Source organism: Taudactylus pleione, unplaced genomic scaffold (genome assembly GCF_031769625.1).
Source record: "Taudactylus pleione unplaced genomic scaffold, aTauple2 ptg000431l, whole genome shotgun sequence".
NCBI lineage: Eukaryota > Metazoa > Chordata > Amphibia > Anura > Myobatrachidae > Taudactylus > Taudactylus pleione.
Genome location: NW_028284833.1, coordinates 3,876,236 through 3,890,767, shown reverse-complemented (window position 1 = coordinate 3,890,767; position 14,532 = coordinate 3,876,236). Strand labels below are relative to the sequence as shown.

Below are 14,532 nucleotides of genomic sequence, written 5' to 3'. Positions count from 1 at the left end.
GGCTGTAGAGTGGGGAGGGTTAGGCTGCAGAGGGGGGAGGGTTAGGCTGCAATAGGCTGCAGAGGGGAGAGGGTTAGACTGTAGAGGGGGAAGGGTTAGGCTGCAGAGGGGGGAGGGTTAGGCTGCAGAGGGGGGGCAGTTAGGGTTAGTCTGAAGAGTGGGAGGGTTAGGGTTAGGCTGAAGAGGGGGGAAGGTTAGGCTGTAGAGGGGGAGGGTTAGGCTGGAGAGGGTTAGGCTGCAGGGAGGAAGGGTTAGGGTTAGGCTGCAGAGGGGGGAGGGTTAGGCTGCAATAGGCTGCAGAGGGGGGAGGGTTAGGCTGCAATAGGCTGCAGAGGGTTAGACTGTAGAGGGGGGAGGGTTAGGCTGCAGAGGGGGGAGGGTTAGGCTGTAGAGGGGGGAGAGTTAGGGTTAGCCTGCAGGAGGGGACGGTTAGGGTTATGCTGCGGGGGGGGGGCTTTTAGGGTTAGGCTGCGGGAAAGGTTGGTTAGGGTTAGGAGAAGGGTTACAATTTTTACCTGCATGCGTCAGAATTTCCATCATCAGGATTACGCTGCTGGGATTCTGGACTCCAGCATCATCAGCGCCGATCGTGTACCCAACACATCTTTGTAGACATGGGGTCTGTGTTAAATACCACATCCTAAGTTCAATAATGTTCTTATAGGACTGTCAACATTTTCCACAATGCTTTACAGCCACTAATTCTGTGTTACTGTAAGCGGCTACAAATATTTAGCATGGATCATGTCCTAATAATAAACAGAACTTGAATAATTTACATTTTCCTCTTTGCATCCTGTGCATTCTTATAAACAGAAAAAAAAGAACTGTATACATTGCATATTGCAAACATGGTATATTCATTTACTGCACAGCTCAGAGCCCACTGGGGGCTGTCCAGCATCACAGGGGAACATACATAGGCTGTGCTAGTAGTCAGGATACAGATAGGAGGGGTGAGAAGCGCTGAGCTGATGGTTGCTGTGTCATGGGGATTCCTGTCGGCAGTTAGATAGCTTCCATCCTCCCCTTTAATTAGGAGGCAGCAGCCCGGCGGCTCCTGTCTGGCTCATGCTGCCGGATAAAGTGCTTGAGAACGGGGAGGAAGGTCAGGCGCTACCCCAGGGCAGGGAGAGCGCAGCAGTGGCGTATCTGTGCGCCGTGGCGTAGTGCAAAAGAGAAATACACAGCTGTCTGCAAGGATTTGCAAATTAAACTGGAGGATTGGACTGTCCAAGGACCATCTTCACAGGCTGTGGACGTGTAAGACCCACTGACCGTGGTGAGTACTGATTTTACAGTGTGTATATTACATTAGATGGGAACTGCTTGATCCCTTATTCCATATATAAAGTGCATGTATTTTTATTTACTCTCCAAAATGTGAATGTGAACAAAAATAAGATATTTCTCTATGGTCCACTGAATTCTTTGTCTACGGTGTAACAACTTTACTAAAATGAATCAGCATACAAGGGAGTTGCCATAGTAACTACAGCTATATATATATATTACTCAGACACGTCTGTAGCTGGTGGTATATTATTACCCACTAGAACTGGCTGCTTTCTAAATATTTAAAATAGACTTATTGGTTCCTGTTTTAGTTGCACTTTGCTGAGGGAAATGATTCTAATTCTCTTATATGCAAACTAATAGCCAGGGGGACAGATGTACTAACCTCTGGAAAGTGATAAATTGAAGAGTGATAAATGACCAACCTGTAATTTTTCAAACACGGCCTGTAACATGACAGTTAGGAGCTGAGTGGCTGGTAGTTAATCATTTTCCTATTTATCACTTTTCACAGCTTAGTACATCTCCCCCAGGGAGTGTTGCAGCTGAGCCATGGTCCCCTGGCAGGAGACAGCATGGATATTGTCTTTGGCGGACATTTAAGGGCCTTAATATAATCCCCATGTATGAAAGCTTCACTGAATTTAATTATAATATGATTTCTGCTTGTTTTAAAAGTATCTTTTCAAGACATATTGACTTTTACAACCCCAGAGCAATGGATGAGAAGAGATGGTATGGTTTGCGGTCAGCATTTCGTACAAGTGGAATTTTATTGGTAGTTGGTCAGCAGTGGAAATAATGGACATTTCCAGTGATAAGAAAAACTCCAGAGACAAACATCTAAATCCTGGTGTTGGTCCTGGAAACTAAAGACAGTCGAGAACAGTGTTTTCTTATGAGAGTCATGAATCATTGTGCTGTCCAGTAATGACAGGACTCATCATGACTGAAGTGTTTGTTCAAAGAGTGATTCCTTGTCTGGTCTGAATGAGAAGCTTGTTTACTTCTAGCATGATTACATTTGTGTATTCTCATGTTTTCATACATATACGAGGAAACTGACTTTGCAGCTCTGCAAATACTATCTATCTATCTATCTATCTATCTATCTATCTATCTATCTATCTATCTATCTATCTATCTATCCATCTATCCATCTATCTATCGAATCAGCATGGCCGGCGGTTCTAATCCCGACAGCGGCAGCCCGGCAGAGGTGGAAATCCTGATAGTCCATTAAGGTAAGTATCGCTAATCTAATTCCTCCCTAACCCTCCCTAACCCTAACTTCCCCCCCAAGTGCCTAACCCTAACCCCCCTCTAAGTGCCTAAACCTAACTTCCCTTCCTCGCAGCCGAACTCTGTCTCCCGGGGGGGTGCCTAACCCTAACCCCCCTTCCCCTAGCTTAACCCTAACCTCCCCCCGGGGGTGCCTAAACCTAACCCCCCCTTCCCCTAGCTTAACCCTATCCTCCAGGGGGGTTGCCTAACCCTAAGCCCCCCCCCGGGAGCCCCTAACGTAACCCTGCCCCCCAGTGGCTTACCTTCGATCGGCAAACCGGGTGTCGGGATCCCGGCGTAGGTCTAAGGACAAGCGTCGGGATTTTGACGCCTGTCATTTGAACTTTGCCGGGATTAGACAGTCGGGAAGCTGGCGGTCGGCATTGCAACCATCGGCTTCCCGACTGCTTCCCTTATCTATCTCATATCTATCTATCTATCTATCTATCTATCTATCTATCTATCTATCTATCTATCTATCTATCTATCTATCTATCTGTCTGTCTATCTGTCTATCTTATTATCTATCTATCTATCTATCTATCTATCTATCTATCTATCTATCTATCTGTCTATCTTATTATCTATCTATCTCATATCTATCTATCTATCAATCATATTATCTATCTGTCTCATATCTATCTATCTTATTATCTATCTATCTATCTATCTATCTATCTATCTATCTATCTATCTATCTATCTATCTGCTTCATTACTCATCGCGACTGTGATTACACACGCAATCGCCCGATTGTTGCGTACTGCTCATGTGTATGCATCGCAGTGTGCAAACCTGCCACTTCGATGGGAACTGTGATCGCAGTCTCCACACAGACCCATCGCAGAGTGATTGACAGGAAGTGCCATTTGTGGGAGGTGACGGGGGGTGGTCAATGAAACGCAGTCGTGCCGTTGCAGGGGTGTGTATAAATTAGCCACTGCGATACCGTACGCAGCTTGAGTACTCATAGCATGCGATGAAGTTAGCAATTGCTGAGTAGGTGTGCGTGAGGCTGCGATGGTACTCGATTGTACAGATGGTTTCGCAGTCTTGCTAAGGATTACAGATGTGTGTAAGGTAAAGTGGGTGTCCTTATGTTGTGCTGCGACGGCATAGCGATCGCAATGGATTAGCATACTATCGCAGTGAGACTGCTTGCGTAATCTATATTGCAATCGCAGTTGTGATCCGTAATGAATCAGGCTCTATCTATCTACAAGGGTGGATCCAAAAGTTGTTGTCCTGACCATGAATAACAAAGAAATTTAAGTTCAAATGACATTTATTTTTCATCATAGTCTCCATTTACTGCAATACACTTCTCCTATTGCTGCCCCAACCTCTTGATTCCGTTCAGGAAAAAGTCAGTTGATTGGCCCTCAAACCAGTCCTGTACAGCAGTCGTGACATCAAATGTGTTCCTTAAGCTTGAGTGTGAATTTCATTAGGCATCATTTCAGTTGCAGATTTTTAATGTTGGCTCGAATTTCAGTTTTCTCCATTTTCCAGCATTCTCCATCTTTCAACTATAAGTGATGTTATTCCCAATTTTTAGTAATATGGTTCTGTTTATTATTCAGTATCTGCAATAATAAAAGACAAATAGTGCAGTAATTGTCCAGTGTTCTACTAAGACTTTTAGTACATACATAAAATCAATACGGGGCAACATCTGCTACTACGTCAGGACACAGACTTTTGGATCCACCCTCGTATCTATCTATCTATCTATCTATCTATCTATCTATCTATCTATCTATCTATCTATCTATCTATCTATCTATCTATCTCACACCTACAGTATCTATCTATATATCTATCTATCTATCTATCTATCTATCTATCTATCTATCTATCTATCTATCTATCTATCTAAAGCTGGGTATACACTTACCCGACCCAGCGGCCTACTGGCCGTTGTGCCGTCAAAGCGGCCTATTGGTCAGCTATACATACTTCTCTATTTGTCTATCCTATCCTATCTATCTATCTATCTATCTATCTATCTATCTATCTATCTATCTATCTATCTATCTATGGCAGCACAGATGATGTCATGGTTAGCGTTACTGCCTCACAGCACTGAAGTCGTGGGTTCGATTCCCACCACCGCCCTACCTGTGCGGAGTTTGTATATTCTCCCTGTGCTTGCGTGGGTTTCCTCCGGGTACTCTGGTCTCTTCCCACACTCCAAAAATATACTGGTAGGTTAATTGGCTCCCAACAAAATTAACCTTAGTGTGTATGTGTGTGAGCATGTGATAGGGAATATAGAGTGTAAGCTCCACTGGGCAGGGACTGATGTGAATGGACAAATATTCTCTGTAAAGCGCTGCGGAATATGTGTGCGATATAAAAATAACTGGTAATAATAAATAATAATTATCTATTTAAAGCTGGTTATATACTTACCCGACCCAGCGGCCGACTGGCCTGTTGGTCAGCCATATATAGTTATTACCAATTGATCACTTAATATGTCTACCCAGACATTTAAATTTGCCCGTCCAGTTGAGATGTCAGTGTCGGGAGTCCTTGCGGCCCGTGTCCACCTGTACGCAGATGCACCAAAATATCTGCATGCTATATCGGCTCCGGCTGTGCCACAGGGCTGACCTGATATATCTGTGATGATGTCACTCACAGACATTTCAGGCATACAAACCGATATATTGGTTGTCGACAGAACAAACAATATATCGACATTTGTGTTTCATTAAAAAAATGGCATTAGCCATTTTTTTATTTGTGTTTCAGTCATGGGGATTTTGTTTCTTATAATATGAAGGGTATATTTTATAATGTTTAGAGATGTGTTCTAATGAATTAATTAACCAAATACCGAATCCTTTCAGAAATCGGTCTACTAAATGCCAAATCTGGATTAAAACCCTTATTTGCATGTTAGAATTTAGAAGCTGAGGAGGGCCTCAGTGACCAGATGTAACCTTATCCGCTGAAGCGCTTTGTCCTCGCAGGGAAATTAAGATTCCTATTTTGTCCGCTGACTCTTTACAGGTTCGGCCAGACCTAGAAATAGCTTTAAAAAAAAAAACCCCTCAGCTGAATACCAAACACCTGGTCCTAATGTATCTTGAAATAACATTGAGTAAACTATTTGGGGTGACAGTGTTCCACACGGAGACAGTGTCACGCAGGGATCAAGCTTACAGCATGGTGCATCTGCTTGTACGGATGGTGGCTTGCATGTTATTAGTGGGTCATATCGAGGAGGGGGCGGCATAGAGGGGGGATAATCTAAGCATAATAGAAATCTTTATCCAGGCTTAGAAAGTAGAAAGGAAGACAAGGGATTTCCTAAAATAAGCCCACTATTCTTTTAACAGGAAATAGAACTGTAAGATAGAAAAGAAAAATTATAACTGGACATGCCCTAAAACCACCTCAAACGTAAACCTCTGTTCTTTGCAGGAAGTTGCTGATTAAACTTTTGCCAAGTCAGAGTAGTGTCTCCTGTTCACAGTTTAACCCTTTTGTTCCATTGACGGCCTATTATACATTTACAGCGACTTTTTGTGTGCGGAAATACACATTGTCATGAAAAAGTAGCGACTTTTACAGTCTGTAACAAAGGTACACACACAGGGCCTGATTCAGACCCGGTCGCAAGCACTGAGCGCTCGCAACCGGGTCGATGTTTGCCCACTGGGCATGCGCACGACGGAGCCGGCTCCGTTGTGCGCATGCGCGAGACCCAGCTAGCGAAGGGTACTCTGTCGCTCCGGGTCTCGCACCAAAGGGGGCGAGCTGTCGATGGTGATTGATAGCTCGCCCCGTTTGGTAGGCGGGCAGGGGGGGGTGGCTGGCCAAACGGAGGCGTTCCCGAAGGAACGCCTGCCGTTTGGGGGCGGCCCCACTGACATCGCCAGTGATGTCAGTGGAGAGAGCCAGAAGCTCTCTGGGGCTTGCGGCCACGAGACCCTACCACAAGGGTCTCGTCGCAAGCCCGATGGTCGCGATGGTCTTGACCATAGCGACCATCAACCTGGCCGCTCGCAATAGCTGTGGGTGGTCACCCAGAGCTATGCGAGCGGCCAGGAGGCCGACCCCAAAAAAACCAAAACGCCTTGATTCAGAGCGAGCGCTCGTTCAGAGTGTCCGTCTCTGAATCAGGCCCACAGTACAAGAGAGCCGTGCAATTCTTTGTTTTCTGTTTTTGGTTTTCGGTCATTGGAATCCAAAGTCGTCCTTTGTTTTGCAGTTACCATGGACTTCCCTATTTGCAGTGCGACCTTAAAGCTGGGTACACACTATACAATATACCGTACGATGTATACTTCCAAAGTGGAACGTTACGATATGCCAAACAAAACATATAGTGTGTACGCCCGATCTGTCGTTCATGGTGGTCGTTCAAATGCATTGTAATAAATGACAGTGCTGCAGGTAACAACACATTGGACCGTCATACACTAGATCGTGCCGTGTGTATGGCGTCCGCGGTGTATCGTTACATCGCATTGCACCGTCGCTGGGTCGGACCATGGCATGGTGTGTTCCCAGCTTTAGACCCATCCAGCTAAGTGATAAAATGTTTGGCAGCTTTTCTGGTGATTTTTGTCAACTGTTTTCAGTGGTCAACAATTTCATAGAGAACAGTATTTATTGTAGTGTCTGTTTACTAAGAGTTTATTTTACTAACAGCTCACACCCTCTGCTCTACTTTATTAATAACTTTTTGTGCATCATTGTACAACGTATTGGGCATCATTGTACAGAGAATGTCTAATCACTTATTATTAGTTATTAACAGTTACTTATTTAGCGCACACATTCTGCAGCGCTCGCATGCAACTCGGACGCAATTACACTCGCACTGCGTGCACGGAACTAAGGGGGTGGTTCAGAATGGGATGGAATTGCAAAGCTGCACGCGAGCAGCTTTGCAATTCCGTCCTTGTAAATATGCAAATGCAGCAGGAGGTGTCTGCAATCCCAGCACTACGACAGAGGTCGCAGGCGGGATAGCCATTGCAACCAACGTTCGCGATGGTCGATGGCGCTGGACCTTCAGCCAGCTGAGTAAGCCTCAGCTTACTCAGGCTGGCTGACTTGCTGGGCCAGGAAACTGAATCTATGGACGCAGACCCTGGCCTTGCCACTCCCGGAAAACGTCAGACACGCCCCCATTTCCGGGAACGCCGGCCGCCCCCCTCACAGCCCCTTAAATGCCTCTGCCTGTCAATTAGGCATAGGCACGGAAGGGGCTGCGTGCGATCACACAGGACCCATGTCCTGCGCAAGCGCAGATTCCCGGTAATTATTATTATTATTATCCTTTATTTATATGGCGCCACAAGGGTTCTACAGCGCCTTACAAAGTACAATGCGGATATTCACCTGTATGCAGCCTTGCATGTATTTTTGCAGCCGCATTGCCCCTATGCAACTGCTTGTTCATCGTCCCCTATCTGTATATCAGAGAGGCAGATTGAACAGTAATTGCCCTTAATAAGTCCTTATTCAGATACGTTTATGTTAATTTTCCTAGATTGAAACACAAAGTTGGTCAATGGATACAATTGTATCTAATGCAATGGGCACAAGAATTCTCATATAGTTTTCATATACATTTATAAAATAAAATAAAAATTCTATAACAAGTTATGTCCTCATTTGGAATCATCAGATGGAATTATTTGTGTAATGAAAGGAATTCTATCGTCCCGCCCTTGTAATGGAACTAGTGTCTAATATGTTCTGAGAGGCTGGGAACATATTTTTATCTCGTTCACCATGAGATCAACTCTGTCCTTAAACAAATATTTCCAACTGGATACAATCTATATTTCCTGATTATCATTGACATAAATAAACAAATAAAAAAACATTTTTATTGTGTGATATATATCATATAGTATTGGGCAATGGCAGTTATTGTTGTCAACACTTTGGGGAGAATTTACAAAGCAGTGGCTTCTGTTAGCCGCTGCTTCCCGATGGGTTGTATGTGAGTATTTAAAACGGCACCCACAGTCATTGTTAAGCATGCCGGGCTGCGGGTGCCATTTTGAAATATAGGGGTATATGTATCAAAGCTTGATGTGAGATAAAATTGGCTCAAAACTATCATTTCTTAAACACAGCCTGCAAAATGTAAGTTAGAAGCTGATTGGTTGGTGATATATATCTCTCAATTTTATCTCACATCAACCTTTGATACATATGCCCCATAGACCGGTAACCCGTTGGGAAGCAGCGGCTTCTCGTATATTCTCCCGTTTGTGTGCGGAACGTTTTTTGTTTGTTTGGTTTTTACATTTTATCTTCCAGACCTGATTCTGAGAGTTGCACTGAAGCTGCAATTTTTACATTTTGATAATATAAATATAAATGTTTTTATTTGCTTGACTTATTTGCAGCTGAGCAAGGGGTCTATTTATCAATATATAAAGCGCTAGATAAGATAACGCAGTTATACAGATAACAGTTGTGCTGGTATTTAACCTGCTCGGACGGGTTTTCTTGTAATGCTGTTAGTGAACGGTTACAGCAAAAGTCGCATGTTCACAGAAGTTTGAGCAGAGGGGATCCAGTGGCTGGTACACCCATTGCCGCCTATATTTTAAGATGGTGGTAAGTGTCGCTAAGTAGGTTAGCACATTTTTTGTTTTATTTATTTTTTGAAAATACTTAATTTCACGTGTTTACAATACAAAAAAGGGCCAAATGTAATAGGGTGAGAGTTTAGCTGTACTCTCTCACACTTTTTAAGCTCGCCCAATGTAATAAAGTCCGAGAACCTCCCAGAATAGATAAATAGGGGCTGCTTCCGAGTTGGACGCAAGTGGGATCTCGCGGATTTCAGCATACTGCGCAAACGCTAAAGAAAGACATCTTGCTTCTCCGCAAGGCATATGGGCAGAGATTGCTAGTGCCTACTGATTGATCCGGCACAGACCACACTATCAGTGAAATTGCTGGTAACTGGGTAGCAACCATATGATCACACCAGTGTTCTCCCCAGAAAATTTTTCCAGCCGGGTGGCATCAAGAAGTAGCGGGGTGGGGCCTTCGCAATGATAAGATGTTTTAAACCCTGACCTTATAATGATTTAAACTTGAATAACATTTTATATAATTAATTAACATAATTATATATTAATTCTCCTCTTCTTCTGGTCCCTTTAGAGAAATCAGCATCATGTTATTTAGTGCTGGCACCACAGAATTAATTTTTTATATAGCTCCCAGATACAGTTTCCCCACAGATACTGTCCCCCACTTGCTGGCACCACAATGTTTTTTTTATACAGCGCCCAGATGCTGTCCCTACTTCCAGACTCCTCTCCCCACAGATTTTGTTTCAGCTCCTATACAGACAGAGAGTGGACGCAGGTCTACTCTCTTTTATGTGTTCAGACGACTGTCCCCGCCCGAACAGCACGCCCTTGCTTTTATACAGGGGGAGGGACGTCTGCCCTCCAACCTGATACCACCCTGTACTGTGACTAGCCCAAGCTACACCACCCGGCACTCTCCCCTGTCATAATGCGCCGCATCCCCGTACAACCTACTGCCCGGCACTCCTCCCTGCCCCAATGCACCGCGTCCCATCGCCCAGAACCCTCACTAACGTGTCCTGATTGCTGGTGGACACAGATGTCAGATGGATTGGGAACCTCCGATGGGAAGAACATGCGACCTCGGTGCAGCTCGGCGTCACATCCAGCATCCGTGTCCATGGCAACAAGGACACATTGAGCGTGACCGGGCAACAGGGGATGCCGCGCAATGAGGCTGGGGTAAGTGCCGGGCGGTAGCTGTTTCTTGCCGGGTGGTGCGCCCGCTAAAAAACAGCCTGGGGAGAACACTGCACACAGAACTCTTCTGTCATGTGGGAGTGGCATGGGCGTGTAAGCTAACTTCATTGTTCGATCGTAGCGCTTGGACAGAGATGGGACGTCTGTTTCAGCCGGAACATTTGCCCCCAGCATGGGTTTGGTATAAGTCCACATACTAATAATGATGATGACAACAGCTGCGGCAGTGGGCGTAAGAACAGTGGGTGGGACAGGCTCTCACATGAGAGTGCACATTTTTTCACTGTGCACAGGTGGATTCTTGCATTATCAATATGTAGTTAGCACACATCTGCGGCCAGATGGAAAAGTTACAGAGCATTTGTTGCCCCACAGTGTTAACATAGAGTCAAATGTATACTATACAATGATTAAGTGAAGAGTGGGTTATTGTTAGGGAACCGGTATGATTTACCACTGGACGCAAGCCCGGCGGTTAGAATCCCGACAGTGGCTGCCCGACATGGTTGAAAATCCTGATCGTCCCTAAGGTAAGTATAGACTAACCTAATTCCATCCCCTAACCCTCCTGAGGGGTGCCTTACCTTAACCTTCCCCCCAGTGCCTAACCCTAATCCCCCCTCTAAGTGCCTAACCCTAATCCCCCCTCTATGTGCCTAAGCCTAACCCCCCCTTCCCCGCCGCCTAAACCTAAGTTCCCCGGGGGGTGCCTAACCCTAAAACCCCACCGGGGGTGCCTAACCCTAACCATCCCTCCTGCTAGCCTAACCCTAACCTCCCGGGGGGGTGGCTAACCCCTGGGAGCCCTAAACCTAAAAGCGCGGCTGTCCGCGCCTGGCGTCCAGGATCCCTTCGATCGGGATGCCGGGCGCTGGTCTCCCGGCGTCGGAAAAAATGGCATTTGTCTAGATTTAGACGCCTGTCATTTAACCCTCGCCGGCTGTCGGGATTAGGTCCGCCGGCTTCCCGACTGCATACCATTGGTAGAAGGGAGGAATTTCACCTGGAAATGGGAAATGAGGGGAACATTGTGGTACGAGAAAAAGCAAAAAGACACAGACCTGCTTAGGACCAAGCCTGTACATTGGGTTGATAGTGGAATCCGTCCCCTCCCCAGGGAGCAGTCAAAACAAAAGGCCTGAAAGTCTCTGCAATGGAGGACCGAGAGAGGGTAACAGTATACTGAGTTGTGGTATACTCACAGATCCATATGTTGATCGTAGATTACTTTTGCCTTCATTGGGGCTGTTAGTGCGGTCAGAAGCTGTGCAAAGGCTGATTGCGGTCTTCCTCTGCCCTGTTGCGTTGAGAGGACCATTATTAGCCCTGGTAGTAATTGCTACCGCCATGGCTAATAATGATCCTCTCGATTTCAATATGATCACTATCTGGCACAGTTATATTTACTGTCTCTATGTCATGCTGAATGAAGAATTTTGAGAAATGGTTTCCCCAAAACTTATGCTGGCCATACACGCTACAATTATCGGGGCGATCCGCCTGATATCGTCGGATCGCCCCGATAATTGTAGCGTGTGTGCGGGCGACCGAGGGTTAAATATTGTTCGGTCGGGCATGCAGGATTGTCCAGCATGCCCGTCCGATGCGATATTTACCCGGTAACTGTCGGCCGCATCGGGCAGTGTATGCCCAGCGCGGCCGACAGACAGACGTTTCCTGTGTTCCTTCCTACGGAAGGAACAGGGAAATGTCTCCTCCCCCGGGGGCGGAGCGCGGATGTCGGGCTATACACTGTGAGATTTCTCTCACAGTGTATGCCGGCGACATATGCGGCTGGCAGCTGGCCAGATAAAATGTCTGTCGGTCTGACAGACATTTTATCTGGCTGTGTATGCCCAGCATTAGTGATAGATTGTGACTTGGCCTGACCCATATGTTATTTCCAAAATGTATACTTCTTCTTTAGGGGCTGTTGTTATTTTTAAAATGTTACATTTTTGCACAGTGTACAGTATGTTAACAACAAATAAGTATTGTAATTTCTTTTTAAAGGGGAACTAGAATGAACAGAAATGTTATGCAACATGGAAAAAATACCCTGTTTTTATCAGTAGCATCTGCAGTTCAGCAGCATTTCCGTGTACAAAAATAACTCCCGCCTCCATTTGCGAATTCTTCTAGACCCTGCGGCTAATGCATCTGCAGCGTCAGTCCCACTCACACCATAACGTACCTGTAACAGCTCCCCTAAAAGTGCCACCCACATTTGCATGGATGTACATTGACCACTGCACTTATTAATTACATAAAAGGAGAAGCATAGTTAGCATCCTATCATTATCAGCTTCACCGAGCACATCCTATAGTCTGGCACCGCAAAGATGCTCATATTAACTATTTGCTGCAGACAGCCGTAGTGGCTGGTGCGATGATTCCCCTGAGCGTCACCCCATTGCATTAGCGGGTAATTCTTGGCTCGTAGCTTCCCTCAATGGGCACGATTCTATTCTATGCGATGTGATTAGCACCGGGAATCAGCACCCGGAGCTATTCAATTCTGCGGGAAGGTTTGTTCTCGAAGCCTTAAACAGGGTGTTTAGTCGTGAGAACAGGCATTCTCTGACTAAACTTCCCTGCGCGGTGCTGTTTTCCCGGCGCTAAGGGCAGAAAACAGCATTGCGCCTGGACTTTTGTCGGATTTCTGCTCGCATCCCCGGAGGGCTGCGAGAAGAAAGCCTTAGTCGGGCTTAACAGCGCGGTGTATTGAATAGCTCCGGGAGCCCACTCCCCTGCGCTATTCACATCGCATTGAATAGAATCGTGCCCATTGACTCCAAAAGACCAGAGGAAAGACCAAATGGAATATCTCACCTTCATACTTCGAGGGGCATGTCTGCCATCCTGTCTTTGTAGCTTTTACATTATAGTTCCACTGCCAACATATTGACAAATTATTTATCATGTGTGCCTTGATACTGCTGCATCTGTAATTAGGAACAGTTCCCTGTTATCCACCACCTCCGCTTGCCATATTAACCTGTCATTTTAAGTGCACAAAGTTCGTCCCATAGCCTCAAACCTTATGTGCCGTACTTACACTGTGTATTGACACCCTTAAATCCACTAATATTCTCTGCATTAGCCTGCATTCATTCCTCATGGAGTTCATTTCTGTACCCAAAAACCTCAAACTTACACTGGAGTGTTTCCTCCCTTAGTATCCATTCTAGGACAGAGCTGGGAGCCTCAGTAATGGGGGTGTGGATTGAAAGATCTACAGAAAAAAGGTAGACAATGTCTAGGTAGACACCAGATGTTAGACAGTCTATAGGTCGACAGGGACAAAAGGTGGACATGGACAAATGGTCGACACACTGACGGTCAACGTGTGAGAAGGTCAACAAGTACAAATGGTCGACGGTCAAAATGTCGACACAAAAAATGGTCGCCACAATTTTTTTTTTCTAACCCTAATCTTCACCCTAACCCTCACCGTAACCCTTCGGTAAGTGCCTAACCCTAAAAAAACAAACAAAAAAAATGTGCCAAGCATTTTTGTGGCAACCCTTTTGAACATGTCGACCATTTGTACATGCCGACCTTATATGTCGACATTTAGGGTGTCAACATTTTGTCCCTGTCGATCTTTTGTCACTGTCGACCTATTGACTGTTTAACATCTGGTGTCTATCCAGACATTGTCGACCTTTTTAATGTAGCTCTTTAGACCGGATCCCAGTAAAGGCATATAAGACAGATCACCCCATAGGCAGACATGTGTCCACCTCTAACTTTTCTTCCCACCTACAGAAATGACAGCTTTTGGGATGAACTGGAAGGAAAAGAAATGCAGACTATATCCTAGCATAGCTGATGATAACATTCCCCTGGGCTGTCTACCTACTAGAGGCATACAGGACCTCATTCAGAGTCAGTCGTTGCGGCCGCACGGTCGTACGCCACCGATGTTCGGTAAACTGCGCATGCGTAAAATTCGCAATGCACGTGCGCAAACTAGCTGTTATGATCGGAAATATCTCTCTCCTTGAACTTGGCCAGGTCGTTAGTTTGAGTGACAGGATGAGGCGTTTGTGGGTGGTAACAGGGGAAGGTGCTTGTGAACGGGGGAGTGGAGATCCGAACGCAGGCGTGCCTGACTATGCAATCGGCGTTTTATGGGAGTGCATAATTAACAAAGTAGTGT

General features: G+C 45.6%; 1 protein-coding gene across 3 annotated transcripts in view; it reads left to right on the top strand.

Moving 5' to 3' along the window:
* The first annotated feature begins 1,068 nt into the window (after window positions 1-1,068).
* The window catches only part of ARAP3 (ArfGAP with RhoGAP domain, ankyrin repeat and PH domain 3), a 194,453-nt gene continuing 180,989 nt past the window's right edge, over window positions 1,069-14,532 (top strand). For all 3 annotated transcript variants that reach the window (XM_088447431.1, XM_088447432.1, XM_088447430.1), the window contains exon 1: window positions 1,069-1,282. The gene's annotated coding sequence lies outside the window, so the exon portion shown is untranslated. The remainder of the gene's footprint in view (window positions 1,283-14,532) is intronic.